Source organism: Dermacentor andersoni, chromosome 10 (genome assembly GCF_023375885.2).
Source record: "Dermacentor andersoni chromosome 10, qqDerAnde1_hic_scaffold, whole genome shotgun sequence".
NCBI classification, from domain to species: Eukaryota; Metazoa; Arthropoda; class Arachnida; order Ixodida; family Ixodidae; genus Dermacentor; species Dermacentor andersoni.
This window is the reverse complement of record NC_092823.1, coordinates 104,541,362-104,566,122: the sequence shown is the minus strand read 5'-3', so window position 1 is coordinate 104,566,122 and position 24,761 is coordinate 104,541,362. Positions and strand designations below refer to the sequence as shown.

At 43.6% G+C, this 24,761-nt stretch overlaps 1 protein-coding gene across 1 annotated transcript in view; it reads right to left on the bottom strand.

Annotated features, from left to right (window-relative positions):
* LOC126544564 (U8-agatoxin-Ao1a-like) overlaps positions 1-9,130 on the bottom strand; it is a 136,527-nt gene extending 127,397 nt beyond the window's left edge. The window contains exon 1 of the mRNA XM_050191915.3: positions 8,848-9,130. The gene's annotated coding sequence lies outside the window, so the exon portion shown is untranslated. The remainder of the gene's footprint in view (positions 1-8,847) is intronic.
* Between the last annotated feature and the right edge of the window lie 15,631 nt (positions 9,131-24,761).

Genomic DNA, 24,761 nt, shown 5'->3' with positions numbered 1-24,761 from the left:
TAAAGAGACAACAGTTTATCATACGTTGGCCTTTCTTCACTACGGAAAACAGTACCATACGTTAATGCGACCTGCGCGTTCACGTTACCTTCAATGTGTTTACACAGACGTCTTCGTTCTGCTCCCCTTCGCGTACTTCGCGGGAATTCTCTTAGTCAAGCTTCGTTACCTGCCGCCACGGGGGCAAATAGCCGTCGACACGTACAGAAAAATAAGCTTCCCTACATTGCCACACCGTAGCCCCTTCTGCGCGGAGCTGAAAACAACTCAGGTTATGCCGAACCCAAAGTCAATTACAGCTTGGGCAACAAACAGCAGAGAAAGCGATCACGCTAGAAGAAGGGCGAAATGTAAGACTTTATGGAAAAACATTGTGACAGAGAGGCAGCCAATGAAAGCGACTCCCCTGGGTGCGAGATTATAGCACTCTCGTTGGCAGCGCCAACTCGCTTTCTCGCCTTAGCCTGCATTCCTCGGGGGCAACGACATTAGGCGATGAGGTCGGAGGGTGGAACGAAACAGACGACGCCTCGAGCAGCAGACGGCGACATCGAGTACGAGCTGCATGATTGGGTTATCGGGAGCAGCCAATTACGAAGCCAAGACAAGCCGGCTGGTGGCTGACCGTCTTGGAGACACTCGAGTGTTTTCGTCTTGCATCTCCTCTCGCATCGCTACGAAACTTTACCTTAACGAGCTTATATCTGGGTGCGAGGTTATACGGAGCACATTTATTATTATAAAAGCGAGAGCAAGAAGAGAAATAGAACAAAACACAAAAACAAGCAAGCACCCGGTTCTGTCAATTTCACTTCTCGATTCCATGACGGTCTTCGGGACTCCCTTGTGAAAACAAGATTACCCGACGCGATTCGTTAACGATATAGGTGATGAAAGCATACGAAAAAGTTTGAAAATCTATTACCATCTGAAGCCGATAATGAAGCAGATCAGTGTTTGTTAAGCGAACGCTTCATCACGCGTTAGTTAAGCCAATTACTGCGATGGATGGCGGGACAGCCTTCAAACTACCAGCGCGTATTTTGACATAGAGGAGTCCTTACATAAACGGAAAGGCTCACTGTGACGTTGGCAGTGAGTTTTACGTAAGTTGAGCATGGAAAACAGCATGCTTGCCAAGAGCAAATAATAAAAGAGACAGTGCGAAAATTGAGTTAACAAATACGTACTGCAAGCCAAGAACTGTGTTGCGAAACTTTTCCTTTTCGACTTGATAACAATCTAGGCTATGCTCAAGTTAAATAAAGATGTTTTTATTTACGTCACCAGTATGCGCTTTAAACATGCTTGCAGGCGACGTCTCTCTTTCCAAATTAAAAAAAAATTCGCACGAAAAAAAAATCGGGAATGTTGCGGAGGTTATAAATCTACAGTTTCGGAATACAGCAAAAATTTGGTTACGTTTCTTATCGTCTAATCGTCACAGCTGCGCCGATGTGTCCCATGCACTGTGCGTTCACTTGATTTGGTCTTAGAATTTTTGCATAGCTTGACGACACCGTTGCATGGCATTAACATAAAATAAGGGGGGATAATAAAGTTGGCGTTCTCAGAGTGCATAAACATAAATATTTATGAGTTTCCGCATTGCATGAGAAGTAATCAAAAACAAATATACGCATTACCGTTAGTTTTATAGTATTTAAGTAACCGCTTAAATAAAGCTTCGCTACACACAAGTTCCAATAGATGCGTTCTTTTAGGAAGTACATGAGGCAGCCGATTGTTAAAGGCGAGGCTTCTTGAGTTTTCAAGTTATCTTTAAGTTTAATTATCTTTTAGGTTCTTCTACTTTAAATTGAGAGGGCCGCTAAACTGAAAGACAGCCGTCACCCGTGGATTGCCCAAAACCTCTTAAACATTCGAGCAGTGTCAGAGGATTCTACCTCTGCTGCACAATGCGTAAAAGAGAATCATGATTTCACAATACAGTGTCGCGCACCACTGGGACCGAGCAATAAATTGTCCACACGAAGCGGTGTGCCCAGATGTCCGCAGCGCTGTTCCGCGAAATCACGCAATACCAACTCACTTGCGTGGAAACACACTGCTCATCAATAACAACCTCCTCATGCTTAATTAAAGTCACATGCCCCCCCATACATGTCTCTGTGAACTCGCTCATAACAAATGTATATTAGTTAAGTACGTGATGATCTCTCTATCGTGCAATAACGGTAACAGTTAAAGAGAAATTGCGGTGCGACAGCCCGATATAAGAGGACATTGTTCGCTGACTCATTCTCGCATGTGTGAAAAGTACCGGCAGCGAATACTCTACAACCTTCTCGCTCCTCAATTTCATTTTAACATCACGCGTTATTTACTATGTACTGTGTTTCGTGTTGATGCTTCGGGACGTGGTCTCTGAAATATCTGCGTTGTGAGCACCACCAAAACGTGAGCAGTTCGATAGCAATACACAAACCGCAGCTTTTAATCGCGGTATCTTTTTAGTTGTGTCTTTATGACATCAAGGCGACAAGTTTGTCCTTAAAAGAACCTTGCTTCGGCTTCGTTAACATTTGGGAAGCAAAAAACAGAGCGAAAACTTCGAAGTGGCGGAAATTCTTTTCCGCACATGTCCAAGATGTTCATTTTTGTTTTATCACTGCCGCCGCCCATTTCACCGAATTTACACACTGAGCACATTTGTCCGCCTGATGGCACTCGTCACCACACCATTTCAAGCAGTAGGTTCATTCACTGATCCATTCATCGCCAAATTAGTGATTCTGTGGAGTGATTGCCTGCAACTTTGCCGGCGCGGATATGTAACGAACAGATGGAATAAATAGGTTTAATCCATTTGAAGGTTTTTTTTTTCTGGAGGTTTACAATGAGAAGCTGAAGAAGCGGACGCACCGGAAGCGGGAGCGATGAATTTGCCCGGTTCTGCCAAAGTGCAAAGTTAGGATATGACTAATGCCTCGGTGTCGTACCTTCTGCTAGTACTCATCTCAGCAATCTTCATCCAAATCTCGCTCTTGTGGAACGCGTCTTTGAATAGGCTTTGAGTTTTATCGTACATCACTGCGTAATATTTCATCGCATCAATGAGCGTCACCGCATGCACATTGGGCGCATTTTTATATGTTTATCGCTCAACAGAATCACTCATTTTGGTGAAGAATGGATCAATGAATGAATAGTATTCCTTTAGAGGAGCGTCGATGAAGAACATGCTTTTGATCTGGCGCGCGCTTCCGACCATATGGTTAAACACTTGAACACATCGTAAATACATTGTTAGTTCCTTTTCCTGACACTTGAGAAAACCAGCGGAAGATTGAGACGCAAACACGACAGAAAGGAGAAACACCACAACCCTGGACTAGTAACTGATATATATTTGAAACACGGATCACCTTCGAACATCAAACCATCGATGCATGCACAATGCTCTTAGCAAGGTACAAAATCTTTAAAGTGGTGAGCACACCATCTTGTCCTAACTCATCTTTAAGTTCAGCCTTTTAGAAAAACTCTTTATCGCTCAGAGAGATAGACGGAACACTGATACAGTTTCCTTCCTGTTGTATACTGATATAGAACGCCTCAAGCATTTCTCTTTCGGTTTTCATGTTGCCCCTGCCAAGAATCATCACATCTTCAAAAGATGATGCTGGGAGTCATGCTGACTACAGTGACGACAATGAAAAGCCAGGTGACCAGCTCCTCGGGAGTTGGTCAACGCACGATGCTCGCGCATCCGGTCCTGGACGCATCGCCTGTTTGGCCACTATAGACCTTAATTACCAAATTTGACGGGATTTTGTACATACCATGCGAAGCGCACTTAACGTATATGTCCAAATGCTTGGTTTTCGCAGGCTTCTTTCTTATTTCCGGCATTTTCAATGGGCGTGCGCAGTCCTAACAGCTTACATGGAGCGGAAAACGCTAATTGTGCACCATGTCGCCCAGCGACTTTCTTGATATTGAGACACACTTTATGAATATAAGGAATCACATGAACTGTTCTTGTTTCTTTGTTTCTGTCAGATTTTCGGCACCCTTTCACTTTTTCTTTTAAGCTTTACACGTAAGCTCTCAGCTACTGCCTTAAGCACTTGTGCAGGAAAGCATGCTGCACTTAGCCTCTGAATTTGACGGTCAAGGCTTTCCTGTAATACGTTAAGTGGACAACTAATGTTATCTACAAAATGCCGTCAAAGTGGGGTAATTAAAGTCTATATTGGCCGAAGAGGTCGATGCGTCAGTGACCGGATGCGCAAGCATTGTGCGTCGACCAGCTCTCAAGGAGCTGGTCACCTGGCTTTTCATTGTCGCCATTATAGTCACCATGATTGTCAACCCCTTTATGAAAATTGTGATGATTCTTGGCAGGGGCAGGACGAAAACCGAAAGAGAAATGCTTGAGGCGTTCTATATCAGTACACAACAGGAAGGAAAATGTATCAGTGTTCCGTCTATCTCTCTGAGCGATAAAGAGATAGCTTTTCTAAAAGGCTGAACTTAAAGATGAGTTAGGGCAAAATGGTGTGCTCACCACTTTAAAGATTTTGTACCTTGCTAAGAGCATTGTGCATGCGTTGGCGGCTTGATGTTCGAAGGTCATCCATGTTTCAAATATGTGAGTCGCTAGTCCAGCGCTGTGATATCTCTTCTTTCTGGCGTGTTTGCGTCTGAATATTTCGCTGGTTTTTTCAGCTGTCGGCATGAACCAACTGGCCCAGCAAGCAGCACTTCGCTTTCCTGTTGTCTGCCTTCATGTAACATCTTGGTGGAGGTGCTGGAGGTCTGACGCAGGACGAAGCTGAGCACCGACTACCAAGTGGCCACTCTAGGCCACTTGGTAGTCGAGCGGCGAAACTGTGTCAGAGGCGGCCGCCATACCAGCGGCCATCCTGGCTTCACCCCGTAATCCTGGGACGTCTTACGGCACTGATGGCGACGATGACGGGATTCGACTCTGTGAGTTCGTGAGCGCACACTATAGGTGGGACCCGACCTTGATGCTGGCGAACGTCATATTTTATCTAAAGGGAACAGCGAAGACCTCGTTCGGTAACACCCAAGAGAAGCTCACAAGCTGGAGCATTTGTAAGACGAAACTTCGTGAGTTGTTTGGCGAACCTGCAAGCTACCAGCGAGCCGCCAAGTAAGAACTTGCCTGGCATGTGGAGACGTCTACCGACAAGTACCTAAAGTACGGTCAGGATGTGCTGGCGCTTTGCTGAAAAGTTGGTTCCAGGATGACAGAAACCGATGAGGTAGCACACTTACTGAAAGCGGGATCGCGGACTATGCGTTTAACCTGATAGTCTTTAAAGAGTCTTCGACAGTCAACGAGATGATTACTGAATGTCGGCACTTCAGTGATGCTAAGAGCCGATCCATCGCCCACCACTTCGCCGGCGTTCCGAACGTGACAGTGATATCAGCGTGTGAGGACGTTCGTATCGCGACTCAGCCTTCAACATCAGATACTATCCTCCGAATTGTTCTACACAAAATTGAAGTTGAATCACCAGCACATTTAATGTGATAAGAGCCCAGTGATCCATAATCGACCACATCATTAATGCAATCATCTTTCCGTCGAGAACTGGCAAACGTGAGCCGTAAGCCATCTGTTCTGTGAACCGTCGTGATATTTACCTTTCGGCAACCATCAACCCTCTCGAACTCCATTGTCCTACTTCGAACTATCGCGATCCGAATGCGTGGAGGACACAGGATTACCAGCAAATTTGCTTCCGATGTGGACGTGTCGGACACATTTAATATTGCCGAAGACCTTGACCCTCGCCTTCTCAATTAACCTTCGAAGCAGCTACGGAGGTCACTGATTTCCTACTACAAGACGTACTCTTTACATCATAGAGCTCCTCGTCAACTCCTCAGAGACCGTGGCCGCTACCTTTTCTCCAGAGTTATCGATGATCTGCTTCGCTCCTGCGCGACAAAACACAGATTTACGACGATTCAACCGGACGGTAACTGACATGCTTTCTATCCATGTCTCTCCTGAGCATCAGCACTGGGACTTCGCGTTGTCCTTCGTTACATTTGCCTACAATTTGTCGCGTCGCGATACCACTGGTTCTTTTACCATTTTATCTTGTGATTGGTCGCAACCCAACGTTACCTTTTGACACTATCATCCCCGTTGTCATCCATGTTACTACCTACTACGCCCGCGATGCTATTTCCTGAGCTCACGAGGCACGCCACATTGCCCGTCATACGCCTTACTATATCTCAAGACCACCAGAGGCACGCTACGACTCCCGTCGTCATGACGTTATCTATACCCGGGTGCCCTCGTTCTTGTATGGACACCGACTAGGCCTGTCGGGCTTCCTGAAAAATTGATTTCCCGGTACTCCGGACCCTAGCGAGCTTTAAAGACGTGTAACAGACGTCACTTACGAGATTGGCTCGCTGAGGTGTTCCTCCCCCTCCGTTTTGCCCCATGCGCACGGGGTTCACCGGCCCCTCCTTAAACTTTACCGCTTGCACACACCATAGCAAGCACCGTGACGGTGCATGCTCCAGCAGCCGTGGCTGATGTCACGGTGCTACTCCCTAGAGGAGCGTTGATGAAGAAGACGCTTTTCATCTGGCGCGCTCTCTCGCCCACATGTTTCCAGGCAAGAACAACGACATATGATTCAGCACTTGATGGCCTTGTAAATATACGGTAAATATGGTTTCCTGTTGTGTCTGCCTCCACGTAATATTATCAAGACTTCCTGGAGTTTGAGAAACGTCACGGTGAAGCTCCAACACAGAGAAGCGTTTTCCCTCGCAAGAGTAAGCGTTAAGGCAGAAGGTATTTCGTTGGTGTATTGAGCCTGAACAATTGGGAGTACGGTAATCATGCCCATGCTGTTCGTCCATTCGTGTATTGTTTTTTTTACTGCGCCGGCATTAACTTGCGCATTGCGACTTTAGCCATCACCGCTCTCGTATATTCAACAGGCTCTACACTAAGCGATGTACCGTTATTTTGGCACATGATCATTTTATACCACGGGGTAGGTGGGCTGTGAACCAGACCGCCTTTCTTTTGTTCAGCACAACAATCTTCCCTTCCGTACAAGTCATTAAACTTCAGCAGCTGAATTTCTCACCTTAAATTTAACTCTACAGGTTGCGTACATTGGAAGATGTCTTTCGAAAATACGGAATGTCACACAGACCAAGTGTCTGCATAGATGAATTTCCCTGTCTTAAACGAATATTTGCAAAACGTAAGGGTGTGTCAATTAGAGCCCATATGCAATCTAATAACATGCTCAAGAAAGATACTGTTTCTGAAACCTTCCTTTGCACTCCGAAAGTGTCAATCTAAACATGGACTTCCTTGGGGAACCATGTAATCAGCACAATAAAAACGCGTACGATTTTTTATGTATTCTAGCTTGATATGTAATTTGAAGCAGCCTAACTAATACCTTGTATATACTCATTCGTGAGTTGAACCGATTCGCAAGGCGAAGTTTAACATAGGAGGGCCATGAGTGATTTTGAATTTATTTGTGTCATACTCTGATAATTTAAAGAGTCGGTACATAGCCAAAATAGAATCTTATACATCTTGCAATTTTTCGAGGTGCTACTTCTGGCCTTGAACTTAGGGCGCTAATTATTTAGGAATTGCATTCCACTCCAAGAGGGTCTCAGCTTGAGCTTGGTCGTATGACGCCGCATTGTATTCCACTCCATCGCGAGAAATAATTTCGCTCTGAAAGCAGGTAATTATCCAACTACAAGATAACTGTTAGAAAGATCGGAATATCTGAAATTGCATAAATTATTGCTCTTGCGTCAACGTTTATTTATAAAGGACAAAGCAGATTCCTTATCGAAAGAACACTGTTTTGTGTCACAGATTAGTTAAAAAAAGCATGATCAATTTATTGTGCTAAATTTTGATATTTAAGTAAAGAACGATAAAATGACCTAACACTGCTTTCGGCAAGGTTCTTCGACGATTTCGTTTGTGTGGAAGACTATGGGGAATAACAGTCTTGAAATATCTTTAAACATGTTTTAGATGCAAAGTTTCAAACTAAATTAGAAATATGGCTGTCTTCCTCCTTGGCAATCTATTTTCAGCTGTCATGATCTGCCGTACTTGTGCAGAAGTAGTGCGTTTGTTCTCACATATGGATGATCACTCGCAACAACACAGCACCATGCATCGCTCAGCAAAATGAGTGTAGCTTGACAACGATGAAACCTAAATCTGAATAACTGCAATAGGCATACACAAACACAAACAATCACTTTATATAACCGAACTTGTGCTTTTCCTACACGTTTGTTGGAATACGACTACGATTATACGAGTAAAGTACATTACAGCTATATTACGCAACGTTGCATTATCGTGTACCTGTCAGTGCACAAAACAATTCTGAAGTTTCAACTTTGATATAGAGGATTTAAATGCCGTGTTACCAAGTAATCAACAGCGCCTTCCACCGCGACTAAACGGGTAATTGTAAAATGCGATGAATACTGCTTAAGGTTATCAGCGCCATGATTTACCCTATTAGAGCTAATTCCCTTCTTTCGCGCGAATAACTTCTTTCAAATACCCAGTATAGGTTCAACGAAAGAGTTTCGCTATAGATACATCTTGAAAGCATCAAGTGCATTCCCGAAACGAATGCGGTCCTGAACATGGTTACATGCACCGAGAGCATTTGTTACTCGGACATATGGTAAGTCACTTTAATTACATTAGTGCTCCGGAAATCTATTCACCCTGTACCAAGCCTTATCAGGAACAACCTGGAAGCAAACGATAAAACGAGACGCGTGCAAAAAGTGCGCCACCGTACTCACCAAAGTTTTGAAGCTCGGACGCTGGGAAGGGCGTGCCGGCCGGTTTGAGAACGCTCGAGGTTAAGTAGAGTCCAGTGGACCGATTCTTTTCTCGACGCTGATGCGGCTGCAGGCTTCGACGAGGAGCTCAACGCGTCAGGCGTTGACGACTACAGGACGTCCTTTCCCGAAGGGGAGGTGAGGATGAGCGAAGTTGGCTGCAACTGTCTTGGCCGCTGGCTTCTGATGCCTCTCGTCCTTCGCAGCGCTCTAGTTTTCGCGTGGGGCGGACCTCGGAGTCGCCCAGACGAGCTATTTATACTCGGCGTTGCTTTCCCTCTCTCTCAGCTGTTCCCATTTTTCCCTCAACTCTGTTGCTCCCCCTTCGCTCGCCGGACGCCCGCCCAGGCTTTTTCCGGTGGGACGCGGAGGAAAAGGAGCTGCGCATGCGCTTGAGCGGAACGGGAACGTGATGCGCCGATTGGCGCGATCGATGCATTAAGCGTTGGCCTCTTTTAACAGTCGCCGGTTGTCCGCGCTCTTGTCCGTACGGGGTGTCTCTGCCTGCCTTTGCTCGCCGTGTGCCCTTTAGGAACGGTAGGGACGCTGTCTTCCGGTTTCCCGTCCTTGCTTCCGTTTTGTCGGATTTTTCTGTCATTCCGATGGTGGTTGAAGCACCGGTCGTCCCTCTTTGCGTGTCAGTGAGATGCTTGGAGAAGATTCCTAAGACGGAGGAATGCGCTCCCAACACACTTGCCTGAAATGACATGTCGCTCGGATAGCGAGCAGAACTCTTTCACTATCTGTATGCGATGGCCGAATGGGGCAATAGCGTCTCGTTTGATTGTCGTCGCCAATACCAAGACGTGTCACTAGGTAAAGAAAGGACAAATGCGGAAGGACACTTCTTACGCAGTGAACCAGACATTAGTCGTAATATTATCCTCGCCTCTGTGAGAAATATAACCTCCTTCTAAATTAGCGTTGTGCCTTATTAGTCTCACGGTCCCGAGACCGGGTAAGCTGAGCTTGGTCTTGTTCTATTATCTTGCGATGATGTCATTCGTAAGTTAGCGTCTCCAAGAAGCAATGCGTTAACCAGGGCGTTGAGAGATCCCCAGAACGCAAATTGTAAAGCAATTATTCAGTGATATTCAAAATAATAAATTCCCTTGCCAATACTTCAGGTATAGTCGATGGTGGCTTAAATATTCAAGTAAATATGTCAACCGCAAGTACAATAAGATTGTAGGTGAGTGACACGATGAAGCAGTAACGGAGGAAAGTTGGGAATGATGAATTAAAAAAAATTGGAACCAACGGGAAGTTATGAAGCAAATGAATTTAATGAAGATACGTAGAAATTTTCAGAACGTTATTTGCGATGATGAGAAAATGCGAACAAGTGACGCTGCATACTATCATCAAGAAACGGCGAGATTAGTCTGCAAAACAGGCGCTTGTATGCTGCACAGACAATAGTATGAGCAAGGTGATAACAGACTCTACAAGTATTTGCAATATTACAATACAGTATGACCATGGTGCAAGTATCTGAATTACCTTCGTTTACATTGCTCGTTTTCTGTTACTGCTTCTGAACCTTAGACAACATATTTTCTTATTCAAACTCAACTGCCTATTATTATTATTATTATTATTATTATTAATATTATTATTATTATTATTATTATTATTATTATTATTATTATTATTATTATTATTATTATTATTATTATTATTATTATTATTATTATTATTATTATTATTATTATTATTATTGGAGAAAAGATTAAGTGCTTTCGCGGACTTCGCACCGAAGCACTTCAATTTTTCTCCAGTATCTGTGCCGACGTGGGAGCAACCCGCTACGTGCTAGTGCAAGTTCTGATGGACCTCAATAAATTTTTTCCACCCATTCATCCATCTACCATTTCCTATTCTTTCCTTATTTTTTTATTTCCGAAACTTTACTTCGCAGTGAAATTCCCTCTTCAGATTTTTACCACCACACTACAACGCATTCCGTAGTGACCAGGACTTCAACAGAATTGAGAGAAAAAAATTTGGGGGCATATACTGGTTGCTCTTGACAGTTCCCCGAGGTGTGTTAGGTGCAACGATGTAGAAATTGCGCAGCAGTCGATTGGACTTGAAGTCAGCCTGGCGCGTTGTGAAAAATTGTAAATCGGAGCTTTCTGCGTACCGCTGAATATTTATCCAGTCTTGTTCGATGAACTCATCTCTTCTATTGAAAGTGTCTAATATTCCCATAGGACGCACAAAGAATAAATTGTTGGTGATTTTATTACAACTGTAATTTTATAGAAGATGCTTAAGTATTTTCATTACAATCATTATAGAGGACAAATGCAGCCTATTGGACTTTCTGCCTCTCTGTTCTCTACAACAGCGCGACCTTCTCGCAAATTGTTGAGGCACAGTCTTAGACCTTTGGCTCTCGAATGCTCGTTATAGATATCTTTCTTTCTGGCATTTCCCTCTGTGTGTCCCTATAACTTGCAGCCGTCACTAAAGATAACTGCCACGATGTCAACCCTGAGGATGCGCCCCTCCAGTGGCAATAATGAATCCCCTAGCTTTGCTTCCAAGCTCGGTGATGTTGTTGGTTCATATTGTTTCTTGTCCAGCACTGATTGGTCATTGGTCCCAGACAAAACAAATGTTGATGACCAAGTACATCAATTTAGGAACCTTGATTTGAGCAGTGTGCGGCGATACATTCCCCAGTACAGTTTTAAACCGACTAAACATCCTCCCTGGTTCCCATCTGAGTCAATAACGGCCTGAAAGTATAAATCTCGCGTGGAAAAAAGCATTGAGCTTATTCCGAACTGTTTGCAAATGCCTCTATGAGCGGGGCCATGACTCATATATTGCATTCTTGGAAATTAGCGCCTCTCACAAGCCGGCGGCATACTGGGAGTACATCCTCAAGTGCTCTAGTAAACGTGGAGAGTGTTATTGTCTGCATGACTCTAGAAGTCCAAGCAGTCGCGGAGTGAGTTGCTTCCCATTTCTCATCCCGATATAAAGCTGCAGGTAACAACGCTGGTGTCAGTCAGTAGCACCCGATGGTTCCTACACCTAGAGTTGTGTTCCATGATGAAAAGCTCATCATCAAATGCCTTAAACGCTTGAAGCCTTCCATATCATGCGGCCCTGATGGCATCGCCCCCGCAATTCTAAAAGCTTGCGGCAGTATATTTGCCCCTGTATTGACATCTGCATTTAACAACTCTCTGAGCACTTCTGCTTTCCCTGACATGCGGAAAACTGGACGTCTTTTTCCGATATTTAAATCTGGCTGTAAAAACGGTGTCTGGAAATATCACCCGATTTCTCTTCTATGTGCTACGCCTAAGATTTTTGAGGTTGCTCTTCACAACGTTATCTTTTACTGTGAAGAACTCATTGGTTCCGAATCAGCATGGATTTCTCTTTGGCCACTCTACTATCATAATTTTCGCAAATATCACGACGCAGATCTTCGCGTCGCTGCATCAAAGTGGACAAGTTGGCGCCATTCACTTTGACTTCAGGAAAGCCTTTGATGTAGTCAGCCACTCACAGCTTTTGATCAAGCTTACTCATTTGCGTGATGACTCGTCAATTGTAAATCTCTCGCGGAGTTGTCTTCTTGATAGATCATGCTATGGTATCGTCAATTGTCAGACGTCTTTTTCATGGCCACTAGTGGCGTCTCTCAAGCTTCAGTATTACGACCAATCGTTCTTTTAAATTTATTGGCGCTCTTTCTGCTATTCTGAATCCTTAATTCCTTCCATATGCCAATGACATCAAGATCTTTAGTGAAATTCATACTATTGATGATTGTCGCAACCTGCAGTCTGACCTGTTTTCTTTTTCTTAATGGTACAAATCACCTCCCCTTGAATGCTGCTAAGGCAAAACTCAAAACTTTCACACGCGAAATTCCAAACATTTCTTTTTAATTATCGGTAGATTACGTACAACTGTGTAAGGTCTCTGAGAAAATGATCTCAGTTTACATTTTGATACAACCATATAATTATCACCTAGCGCTAAACGCGTTGCTATGCGGGGTATGCAATCCCTTGGCTGAGTTTGTAGATAATCGAGAGAGCTTGGCTCTCCTACACCGTGCCGCATGTTGTTCCCAACAATCTGTCTTCCTCAACTTCAATACGTGTCGGTAGCGTGGTCGTCTTGAATCACATTATAAATCAAGTCGAGAAAAAACGTTTTTAACTATATAGGATCACCGCTTTGCTAACATAGACACTGGACCCTTTTTCTAGCACTGTTGGATAATTGTCATTGCCCTTACTTCGCTGCCGACATTATCGCGCAGACCTTCTACTTCTTTTCGAACTGCTTGATGGTATCCTCATCTGTGCCGCGCTCCTCAGTTGCATCATGTTTTGTATTCCGTGTATTCCGTGCAAGATCACCAGAGAGCATATACCTTTCTATGTTCCTGCCTTTTATCACCTAGTCTCAACCGTCCACAAAATACTGAGTCTTTATTATACTTATTTTCACGATCTCGTTATTTTTCATAGCCACTGTGGTCGTTCTTTTCCAAGCTTTGTGTTGTCGAGTCATAAGTTTAAATATCGTTCAACTACCCTTCTCTTCCTTTTTCTTTTGAAGTCACCTGGCACCTTGTTGTATGTACACTCTCGTTTTCAAAGTTGTTCTTTTTGTTTATTGTTTTTTTTTACTAATGTTGGCTTGCAATTTGTTGTTTTTTGTTTATTTAGTGCATGAAAGCGCCAGCACTCAGATTTTACGGTTGTCCCTAGGCAAGATGAATAAATGATTGATTGATTCTCTCTAAACATACATATACTTAAAGGAAAAGGAAAGCCAGGAACATGCTGGTAACTGCCACCGGCCAGGAAAAAATTTCTGCCAACTGTTTAGAACGGCAAATGAGACAGAAACACAGAAACGGAAGATAAGAAAGCAGGGAGGGATGGAGAAAAGAAAGAAGGGGACAAATCTACGAAAAATAAAGCGGAGCACAAACACACGTTTCATATCACGCACAGTACAGATTGCGCAGATCACGCACAGACCTGTAACGAGAGGTATCGCAGCTAAAGAAGTTTCAACATAGGAGAAATTGTGTCGAAGGGGTTGTCATTTGAAAACAAAAATAATCTACAAACGGGAACCTTATGTTAGTTGTTTCAAGATAAATAAGGGTAGCGCGATTAGCTTGATTGCGGGAAGACACAAAACCACTTGGTTAACAAGATCCGTCAATGGGTCGTTAGACGCAAGAAACACAGTTGATATTCCTTAAATTTCGACGTGCGCTGCGCAGTGAAAGCGGGTCAGCACAATATCAGCTGCTCAAGTGCCTCACACCAACCGAAAGACGTACACTACAGACTGGTGTATGATATAAACAACTATAACGCACTGATTCAGCCCCAATAGCAGCTCCCTCAACAATTTCACCTCAGGACTTCATCCTGCAGCACTTGTGCAATGAATACTATCATTATGCTGTGTTAACAAACTTCAACCTTCAATGTGCCCCCAAAATGAAGATGTCATGCATGATACGAAGGACGCTAAGAGTAAGAACAAAAAAACACCGCAATTCAATATTTCTGCTGTAATTATTTAGACGTAACAAAGAAGTCTGCTATATTTCATCTCTGATAAATTCTAGTACAAAATTTGTTACAGGTGACGCACAGAGAAACATAATTTTTGAGAAAATATATTGGTGCACAAGAACTTGGAGCATTGCGACTCTATATGGAACAAAATGTCTCATATTCATGTCTCCGCAAGAACTTGCCTAGCTAGCTATTTTGTCGAATAAGGAGGAAACCGAAGCGCACCGTTCAGCCTTAAGCTTCAGAAGGACTAACTGTTGGGCGTGTTGGGCTAACTTGTTGAGGAGCAAACTCAGCGTGAAGGAATTACAGAAAGAGACATGGAACAGACAACGACAAGGGCTACTACCAAATTTTTATTCCTTTCTACATTCTAAAACTTTACAACACCTTATACGCATGTGGTTGAAAGAGCGTATAAATAAAATGTTGACAGGAGTAAAACAGTTGGTAGTAGCGCTTGTCCTCATCTGTTCCATGTGTCTTTCTGTAATTTACTCACGCTTAGTTTTTTATTTGTGCTTAGGCTTGCGCATTCGTTTAAGTAGTTGTATCATGCTATTTCTATTATACGTTGAGTCTATCAGGGCGCAAGGTATGCCGTTAACAGGAATAGCAAAAAAAAAAAAAAAACGAGAAAATGTGCCGTCCGTAACCTTCATCGATGGTAAGCCTTTCGTCGAGATTAGGTTATCGCGGTAGCTATAAAAATAGATCCGAACGCACATTTCTCAATCAAGACGACCATCGCCATTACAGATGGTCATCGTGGTGTCAGCATTAAGGAATAGATTAAGGGGCGGCGCTGATGTCTTTCATTTCCTTTCAGAGTCCCGAGGGCTTGGTGTCGCAATTTCGAATCAGAACACGTCCTTTAATTTATCTTTTTCTTACTTACTAGGGGCACTTCTATTCCTGTGTTGGTCGATCGCGACACATATGACCTGATTTTAGTATTATGCTTCTGTTTCCTTCAGCGCCAATTACTGCTAAATCTCATTCTGGTCTTTCTTCCATTTGATTGCGTTGCTTACATTAGCAGCGCATATCTTTTTTTGTGTGTGCTTGAGAGCAGTATGGCCAGCCTTTTTCTCTCTGGAGAAGGTGAGCTGTCGGTGCTGTTGCTAATCTCATTAGCACCTTGTTCATCAACGATACGTTCTTTAGGTTAACTTCACAAGCATCTATCCACTGCAACTCGTGAAAGGTGACTGAAAATTATATTGTTGTGAGACGTTGATTGAGATGAAAATGTCACCCATGAACTAATAATAATACTCTTTCTGCCTGGAAATTATAGTACAACGAAAGAGTACCAGACGAGGAAAGTTTACCTGAACCTAATGAAACGGAAGGAAACGTACAATATTATCAGCTTCCCTCAGCATTTATAACCCTGCTTTATCGCAAGGGCAAACAAGAGACAGGCTTTTTATTTGACAAGTACCCGATTCGCACAGTGAGGGCTTCGTATGGATAAAGCTGCGCGTGGACAGCTGTCTTATCTGCTATATTAAGTAATCCCAAACACCTGCATTCTGCAGGAAAAAAAGCAAGAAATGAACAGCGTACAAGCGCTTGTCCCATGTTTGTTTCTTTCATTCTGTGTGCGTCTGTTTGAGCTCATTTACTACGTCGAGAATAACCGACCGGGGCCTCGCCAAATCCTCCAAAGATTGTTTTACTTGTTTTATGCAGTTATCGATCACTCTCGCCGCCTAAACGGCGAAAGTTACGCGTGAATTCACGAATCCTGCTACGCAATCGCTCTGGCCGCTGTGGAATTCCCAGCGCTCACATGGGATAATTAGGAAAAGAATGAAACAAAAAAAATAGAGAGAAAGAAGATGGCGCTTCGCATACGGTCATAAAAGGAATGAAAAGCAAATGCGACACAGCAGCGTTTGTCAGCGTCGGCTACAATTTTAGCACTGTGTCAGCACTGTCCGCGCATAAGTATATGTGGTCACGCATCGCAGTACGTCCACCCGTAAAGCATGTTCCGTGCAGTTCTCGATGTTTTCGAGAATTTGTGCTCGCACAGTTAAACGGCGTTGCTCCACATGTATTTCCAATCCTTCCCGGTTAGCGTCAAACATTGTGGAAATTCAATCCCGTCACATTCGGTGCGATGCAAATGCGCCACTATCGGGATTGACGCCCTCCGCCCAGTTATCGCAACACCCTCATCCTCCTCACGCGGTGGCACATGAAATTTGAACCCTGGCGCTGCAGCGCTAGATCGCCGGTTCTATTTATTATTGCCGCGGCCACGTTCCAGTGCCATAGGAATGCAAAAAAACGGAAAAACGGCCGTTCACCATGGTGAGGGTGCACGTTAAATAAACCCATGCTGCCAAAAAACTATTACGTTGTACCCTTCCAATATCACCAACATTTCTCGTGTTGCCAAGTTCACAGTTTCGGGACATTCAACTCTACAATTTCCTTTCAACGGGGCAACAACCCCCCCCCCCTTTTTCTATCTTTCTATTTCACGTCAAACGATGCCTGTGTGAATTGAACTGTGACGTCAATATCGAGACAGACATCACCAACAAAACGAGGCTTTGAAAAATGGTGCAATAAGCGTGGCCAACATCTCCTGATCAAATTGTGTGAGATCTCCATCGCCACCCCTGACGTCACTCCTAGGAGCTCGCTGACATTTAGATATTTTTAGGAGCCATAGCAGGTTCGTGCGGACATTACCAAACGGTGCACGACACTCTTCGCACCGTCCTGGATTCTCTTTGCACAGTAGAGGCCACGTTTTGTAACAGTTCTTTACGCCTTCCGTTATTTCTCTCCCTTCATCACTGGTGGGATCGGCGACTCGAATGGGACGAATGATAAGAAAGAAGTGGAATCGGACCGAAAGAATCCTTGCAAAATGCAGCGTCGAGAGTCATTACATCCCAAAGAACCCAACACAGCCAGCAGCCCCGAAAAATTTCATTGCCGCTGACATCCGAGACAAACACTCGAATACCCCGAGATCCAATTACTGCTTTTACTTTCACGGCTTAGCAATTTGGGTTTAAGCAGTTGACGCAGTACCTTATCGAAACGTCCCTTTGGGAGTAATTACTCACACAGATGAAAAATAAATGTTGTCTTGCAAAGAAAGAGAGGGATAGAGAAAAGAGTAAAGGCAGGGAAGTTAACCAGACGTACGTGCAGTTTGCTACCCTGCACACGTGAAGGTGCTGAACTATTACCGCGTCTACGTGAATATGGTTTTAGCGAATCACCTTTGTTAGCACGTCGCGCTAATGCTATGCGACAGAGTTTGCATGTGGTGCAACCTCCTTCGTCCGAAACAAGCCGGAACTTATTTTCCGGCGAGTGAGTATCGCCGGTGACTGGGTTGAGAGCCACATGCGGGCAGTAGTCTCCCGTTCCTTCTCTCCCTCGATGCGACACGTGAGCGTTTACATCCGCCGCGTGAGTTGACTTACGTGCTTCAGTCTGCCATCTCCTGGCGCATTCATGCTATTCGTCTTCCTAGCGCATCGCAGCCGTTTACATGAAGGCGATGCGCTGTAAATGCGACGTGATGCGCCACTAGCGGTCTTTACAAGAGTGTGACAGAAGCATATCGTATCAAATTTCAAGCGTATCGCATCTCATGTAAGCGAGGTAATAAATTAGGAAGGCGCACTGCAACTAATTCCCCAAAGCGGGGTAGTTTGAAATGGAGAATGCTCATTTCAGTAGTGCATGCAAACAGAAGCGTATTGTATCAAGAGTTATGGAAAAGAATTCGCTGCGGGGACGACAACCAGCCAATGAACTGGTGGTGGCTGCTGCCGACCTCGTCATCAGCTTAATCAGCCTGTTATTATGTCCACTGCAGAACGTAGGCCCCTCCCTGCTATCTCAAGTTACCTTTGTCCTGCGCCAACCAATTCCGACTTGCGCAAGTGAATTTACTAATTCTACCTCGCTTTCTGTCGTCCGCGACTGCGCCTCCCTTCTCGTGGCACCCACTCTGTAACCATAATAATCCACTGGTTCTCTAACCTACGCATTACATAGCCTGCCCAGATTCATTTTTTTTTGTTAAGGTTAATTAGAACGTCGGCTATGCACGTTTGCTCTCTGATCCACACCGCTCTCTTCCTGTCTCTTAACGTTAGGCCTAACATTCCTCGTTCCATCTCTCTTTGTGTGGTCCTTAACTCGTTCTCGAGCTTCTTTCTCAATTTCAAAGTTTTTTCCCGTGTTTTAGCACCTGGAGAACGCATTTATTTTATACCTATACTTTAAATGGCCGTAACAAGCCTCCAGTCAGGATCTGACAACGTATGCTGCATGCACTCCAACCCATTTTTATTCTTGTGTAAATTGCCTTCTCAAGATAAGGATCCCTTGTGAGTAACTGACCTAGGTAAACGTATTCCTTCACAGAATCTAGAGGTTGACTGGTGATCGTGAACCTTTGTTCCGTTGCCAGTATATTGGTCATCACCTTTGTCATCTGCATATTAATATTCTACCCTACCCTACGGCTTACGGAGCAGGTCACACGCGATATCTTTTCACATTACGCTCGTTGAAGCAGTGTCGTCTTTATGATGAATAATTACATTAACTTCTGTGAGTTAGTTTATTCGCGTCATTAACATAGGGAAGTGCGCTTCGTGGTAATAGAAGCCTTTACAGGGCCACGATTGGTTACCACGAGGCATAGCGGCCACTGTGGACGCGCTGAAAAATTTTATTATTCGGGTAAAACACGGTACGCTACTGCAAAATAAGCGTCACCTAAATTTGTCCACGTGGACATATGAAAGAGAACCTGAGTAACGGAGCCGTCAGCCTGAGGGTGAATTTTCGGCGCATTTCACAACGCGACAGCAAAACCAGGCTGACCGGAAATGAGAGGGAGAACTTTCGAATACAACAATAAGTGCCGTTAGTTTTCTGCACAACAAAATGCGCATTCATGTAAGCGGTACCGTATGAGCGCATGCGATACGATAAACGAATACGATACACATTTACCGTGTCGCATTCACCTAAATGCGGCCTATAAAATGCTGTAGAGACCGCTCGACTTTAGGTGCTGCCGTAGCGCTTTTCTTGCTTTCTTCGTCAGCGGCACGCACGGTCCTCGTTCGAGGCGAGCACAACAAAGATTTACCGTGATCGACGCGACCTTTCGTTTCACATCGCCCACACGTAATGTGGCCAGGTGCCCCACGCCAGCGCCTGAGCTGCACGGGCGTGTGCAATGCATGTCATCGGCGCCAGCAGGCGAGTCAATGCATCCTCCCATTGTAAACGTTCCTCGCCACACGATTTGCTCACTGAAACAGCGTTGACACTTTCCGGTGTAGCAGCTCGCCCTCCAACGATCTTGCCTACGCAGCTGTGCAAATGGTCGATGAAGCGGAGGTGGGGCAAATATGATTAATGCGTCGTTTGACACAACGCTGTGGGAAGCCCTGGTCCTCGTTCGACCAGGACTAATTTCGTTACGACCAAGCGCTTGCGCGTGAATCTGCGCACTTCGATAAGTGCGCCGAGCGATGCCTGAATGCGAAGCATTTTCCTCCGCCGCCATTCCCATGGACCGTGCTTCAAGCAAGCGCTCCCTCATTGTCCCGTAATTTCTATAATTCATGGTAATCTTGCATCCGGTAGTGTAGACAACCAAATAAACTTAGAGACGCAGGACAAATTTCAGCAACAAGAAGAAAATCCTGGGATGCTTCTTGCTTGTTGAGTGCCCTTGCAAGTGAGTACTATACGTGTAGCTGGGCTATTCGGTTCGTATTGAACAATTACAGACCACGCATAAAATGTCACACCACTAAGCACAAAATGGAAATAAAAAGGAAGCTGGACAAAGGGAGCGCTAATCTTTTACTGTTTGTTCTACTTCTAATGACGGCCACTATATATAGACACATCCAATCTTATATCCACAAAGAATTTCAGGTAGAAATAGGGATGCAACTGCATTAAAGAGCGAGGTACGCCGTGTATCAGCGATACGTCAGTTGCCATTTTTCCTTCGGAGATACGGTTTATTGAGAGCCGGGTTGCATGCTGGGCGGTACATATTTCTATATATTGGTCATCATTGTAAGGAGAATAGGCAATTGAAAGTTAATGCTGCCCGTGTACCTTGTCGTATTATTTCTTTTTCTCTTATTATTTCCAAGTGCCCGTAGGATTTACGGTTATAAATTGTTTATCATAAATTGGTGCGTAGTCAAAAGAGCTTGTGGTTTTGGGCATCGAAAACTCACAAGGAGTGTTCTTTAATGAAGTGCTCATTGGCAGCCAGCAGCTTCATCCAACATTTGCGATCCTCTCGCATGACAAGATAGTTTCGCGTTCCTGCGTTATTACGACACGCTTCTCCAGTTCTCGCGAAGCACGGGCACGAAGATTTCAGGATAATTAGGTCCACCATGATTTGACAGAGTGCTCCTGCGAAACAGAAAGAAGACCGCGCTCTCTCAGCAACCCAATTGAGAAGCGAGGATAACCTTTCAATTATTTAAAAAGCTGAGCTTAAACTCTGCGGGCACTCAAAGTAACTATTTGTCGTTTGACTTGGAGCGTAGTTACCAGCTGATGACAAGGTAATAAAAATTGCTGAAGAAAACTCTTGGTTGTATGGAATCGTGGAGGACACTGCAGGATCCCACAAAATCGGCTTGTTAAGTTATCCCGTTTACAAGATATCTTATACACGTCAGTATTTTAATAGGGCTCCTTCGCCTTTAAATTTTTTGGAGTGGATTCTTGAAGGTGGGAGCCTGTGGGTAACGCCACAACTTTAATTTTTCAAGTCGTGCATCAAGATATTGGTATTGCATGCACGTTCATATAGTCAATTTGGAATGTCTCACAAAGTATATTTTTATTATTCGCCTATTGCTGAAATTGGGAGCGCACAACCGTAATTCTAGTAAATTGAGCCAATAGTTTGAGACAGATTATTTTTGAGAAATATTAGTTACAAAAGTACAGACAACTGATATAAAATGTATGATGTTGCATACCGCGCTTTCTCTAAATGTCTCTCACTTGGTTTTTTTACTTGTTAACATTCCTACCTTCCTTTCATCTTTCACTCTCTCACTTGGTTGGAAACAAGGGTTTCAGTACATATATTTCATTCGGAAAATATCTATCACATTAGTGTCAGGACGGTGTGTTTAGGACAGTCCTTACACTACGGTACGTTCCCTACTGTTACGACTATTTACTATGACTTCAATATACCGCCCTGCTTTACATTGTCGCTCGTAACTGCCGCCGGAAACATGCAACAAAAAAAATCTGTGAAAAATTTAGAAATAAATATCAGAACATTCCTGTTTATTTTTCAATTTATCTATTTATTTTATTATATACCTTCCAGACTGAATGCATTGCGGAGGGAAGTGGTTACGTGCTTTTAATGACACATGCAATGTTAGCTAACTACAATACTACAAAATATTATCTATTAGAAGAGCCGTAAGTTTTACTTCATTATACAATGTTAGCTAGCGCGGACCAAGCCAGCTGATGATCGGTGATGATAACTACAGATCTGGGCAGGTCGTTCCAGTCGAGCGATATATTTTGAGTTAAAATATCCCTGCATGTTTCAGTTAATCATGTCAGAACACCACCTTTATTAGAATGATCTGTCCTAGATGATACGTGTGAAGAGGGAGTAATGAGCGTGTCATGATTGACAATAGATTTTATGGAATAAACACAGGGCAGAAGAGCTTGCGACTAGAAGCAAGAATCGGCCTTTCGAGTGAGTCATTCATGGCGCTGATGCTTGCTTGGCGGCTGTAGTTATGAGGAATGAAGCGAACAGAATGCTTTTGGGGTAATTCAAGGGCATGAATTACATTCTCGGAGTTGGGATCCCACTCCGCAGCGGCTTATTCTAGTTGTTAGACACTGACGCCTTGTACACGAATAATTTTAGCCAGACAGGTGAGGAGGAGTGGTTAAGGTGGATGCACCCAAGCTTGCGAGTGGCGTTATTATATTAGTGGAACTGATCTAGAGAGACCAAGTTAGAGAAGTCGTGATGTTTACGCCTAGGTAACAGTAAGAGGTTAAGAACTCGAAGGGAATGTTGTTAAGTATGTAAAAGGGGAGGATGATATTGAGGAAACTCGTAAACCTTACACTTGGTAGTATTTAAGTCCATTTTCCAAGGTATGCATCACTTTAGATAGAGTCGATGTCATTATAAAATGTAGTAATGCACTTACATTGTTAATTTCGTGGAAGACAATGCAGCCGTTCACAAACAACTTTATGTTAGAAGAAACTAAGAGATGTCTGACTTTAACTTAAACTAGAAAGAAAAGGTTATTGAAAAGGCACTCTCGTGTTACACCAGAGTGAACAGCATGAGGTGAGAGTTATGTAAATTAGCGGTTGCAAACTGCGTGAGTTTAAACAAAAAAGGTTCTATCCCTCTAATGAGGTTATAATCAAGGTGAAGTTTTTTAAATTTTTTCACTACCACTTCATGACTAACTTTTTCGGCGGCTTTTGAAAAGTCAAGAAAAACAAAATCTGCAAGCGATCGACGGTCTTAAATAACATGAAGGGGTTGAATGAAGGATAATGGCTGTGTTTCACAAGAGGGGTTCTTTGTGGAATCCATGTTGTGCATCAGGAAATAAAGAATGCGTTTTCAAAAAGGTCGCAGTGCTAGTGTAGAAAATGTGCTCGGTGATTTTACAAGAAGTAATGGTGAAGTATACAGGGCGCTAGTTCTGAGGTGAATTTTAATTACCTCATTTGTCTACTCGTTGGTCATGAGGGAGTGCGCCGTCATCAATGGACTGTTGAAAGATCTAGAAAAAAACAAGCAATATTACCACTAATACATTTTAAAAACTTCGGAATGATTGACTCAGAACCCGGGGTTGAATATGTTTTTTGCTTATTCAATTTGTTTAGCAATACGAGAAAGTAGAACGAGGATAGGATCCATAGGTTGGTAATTGTAGCCTAGCGTATAAGCAGGTATCGCGTCTGAGGATAGGATGAAGCTGCTATAGAAGGAATTTTTTAGTGTAATGGCGCATTCGAGATCAGAAGTAGCAGTACAATTAGTATGCACTAATTGAAGTGTGATGTCATAGTTAGGATTGATCAAGCGCTGAAACTTGCGTGCGTTGTCAGTTAACATACAGATGATAACGTGTGTTGCTGGAAATTTGTTTTGACGTGTTTGAGGGCACAACTATAGGCGTTATTTGCTGCCTCATACTCGTAATTTAATACTCGTAAGCGATAGAAACGTTTTATTAATTAGATAACTTTTTGGTGGTCATTATAGCAGTGCGCGCCAGAACGAACTGAAGTGTTCCGCAGCGGCCTATAATTATCTATTAGTTCATGAACTTTGCTAACAAAAACATACCAGTTAGTCACAGCGATTGTGATATCGAAGCCATCCATGAAACTGAAACAATAATGCGTCACCTTTGTGTTCGCTTTGTCAAGATTAGCTCAATTGTTTCTGATGTGCTTGAACGGTTTTATTGTCTTCCTGATGAGAAGGCGAATACCAAATGGAAGAGCCAAATGGTCTCTTTATCTAGGTAAGTAAGATAAGCTGGAAACGACAATAGGTCGAGTAGTAAAAATTAAGTAAAGTATATCGCAATGACACTAGTTACGCGAGTAAGCTGAAGTACAAATTCCGAAAAGCGAAATGTAAAACTAAAGTCAAGGAATTGTTCACTTTGTGATGAATACAGTGACAAGACGGGCGGATAAGGGGACCACAGTGTATTAAGAAAGTATAGATCACCTACCAGCACAATCAGTGACAAGGGATATCGTGTTAGAATTGAACTAACTACATCCTATAATTCAGAAACCAAGTTAGAAGGCTTATTGGAAGGGTGATAACAAACGCCGAGTACTGGAGCCCAAATACGTAGCCCAGACAGTTTCCAACAATGTATCGGCGGTAATTTGAAATAATTTGAATGTGTTAGATATGGTGAGTAGGGCGCCACAACGAAATCACGTAGGTTGACTGAGGAACGAGACGAGTAGTGAAATATCTCATTGTCGCGTACAGCAGAGTGAAGCGAGGGTTCTGTTAGAGCGATGTCATATCCGGCAGTATCTGCAAGAGAGTGCAATGAATCGCGATTATTATTAATGCTCCTAGCGTTAATCAGTAAACCCAAGCATTGTGGGGAAATGAAAATCCATCCCGTCCCCTCACACTATAAATAATTCTACGCTTTATCTCACGCTCTGAATTTAAGCGTTACGCGCATGTAAACG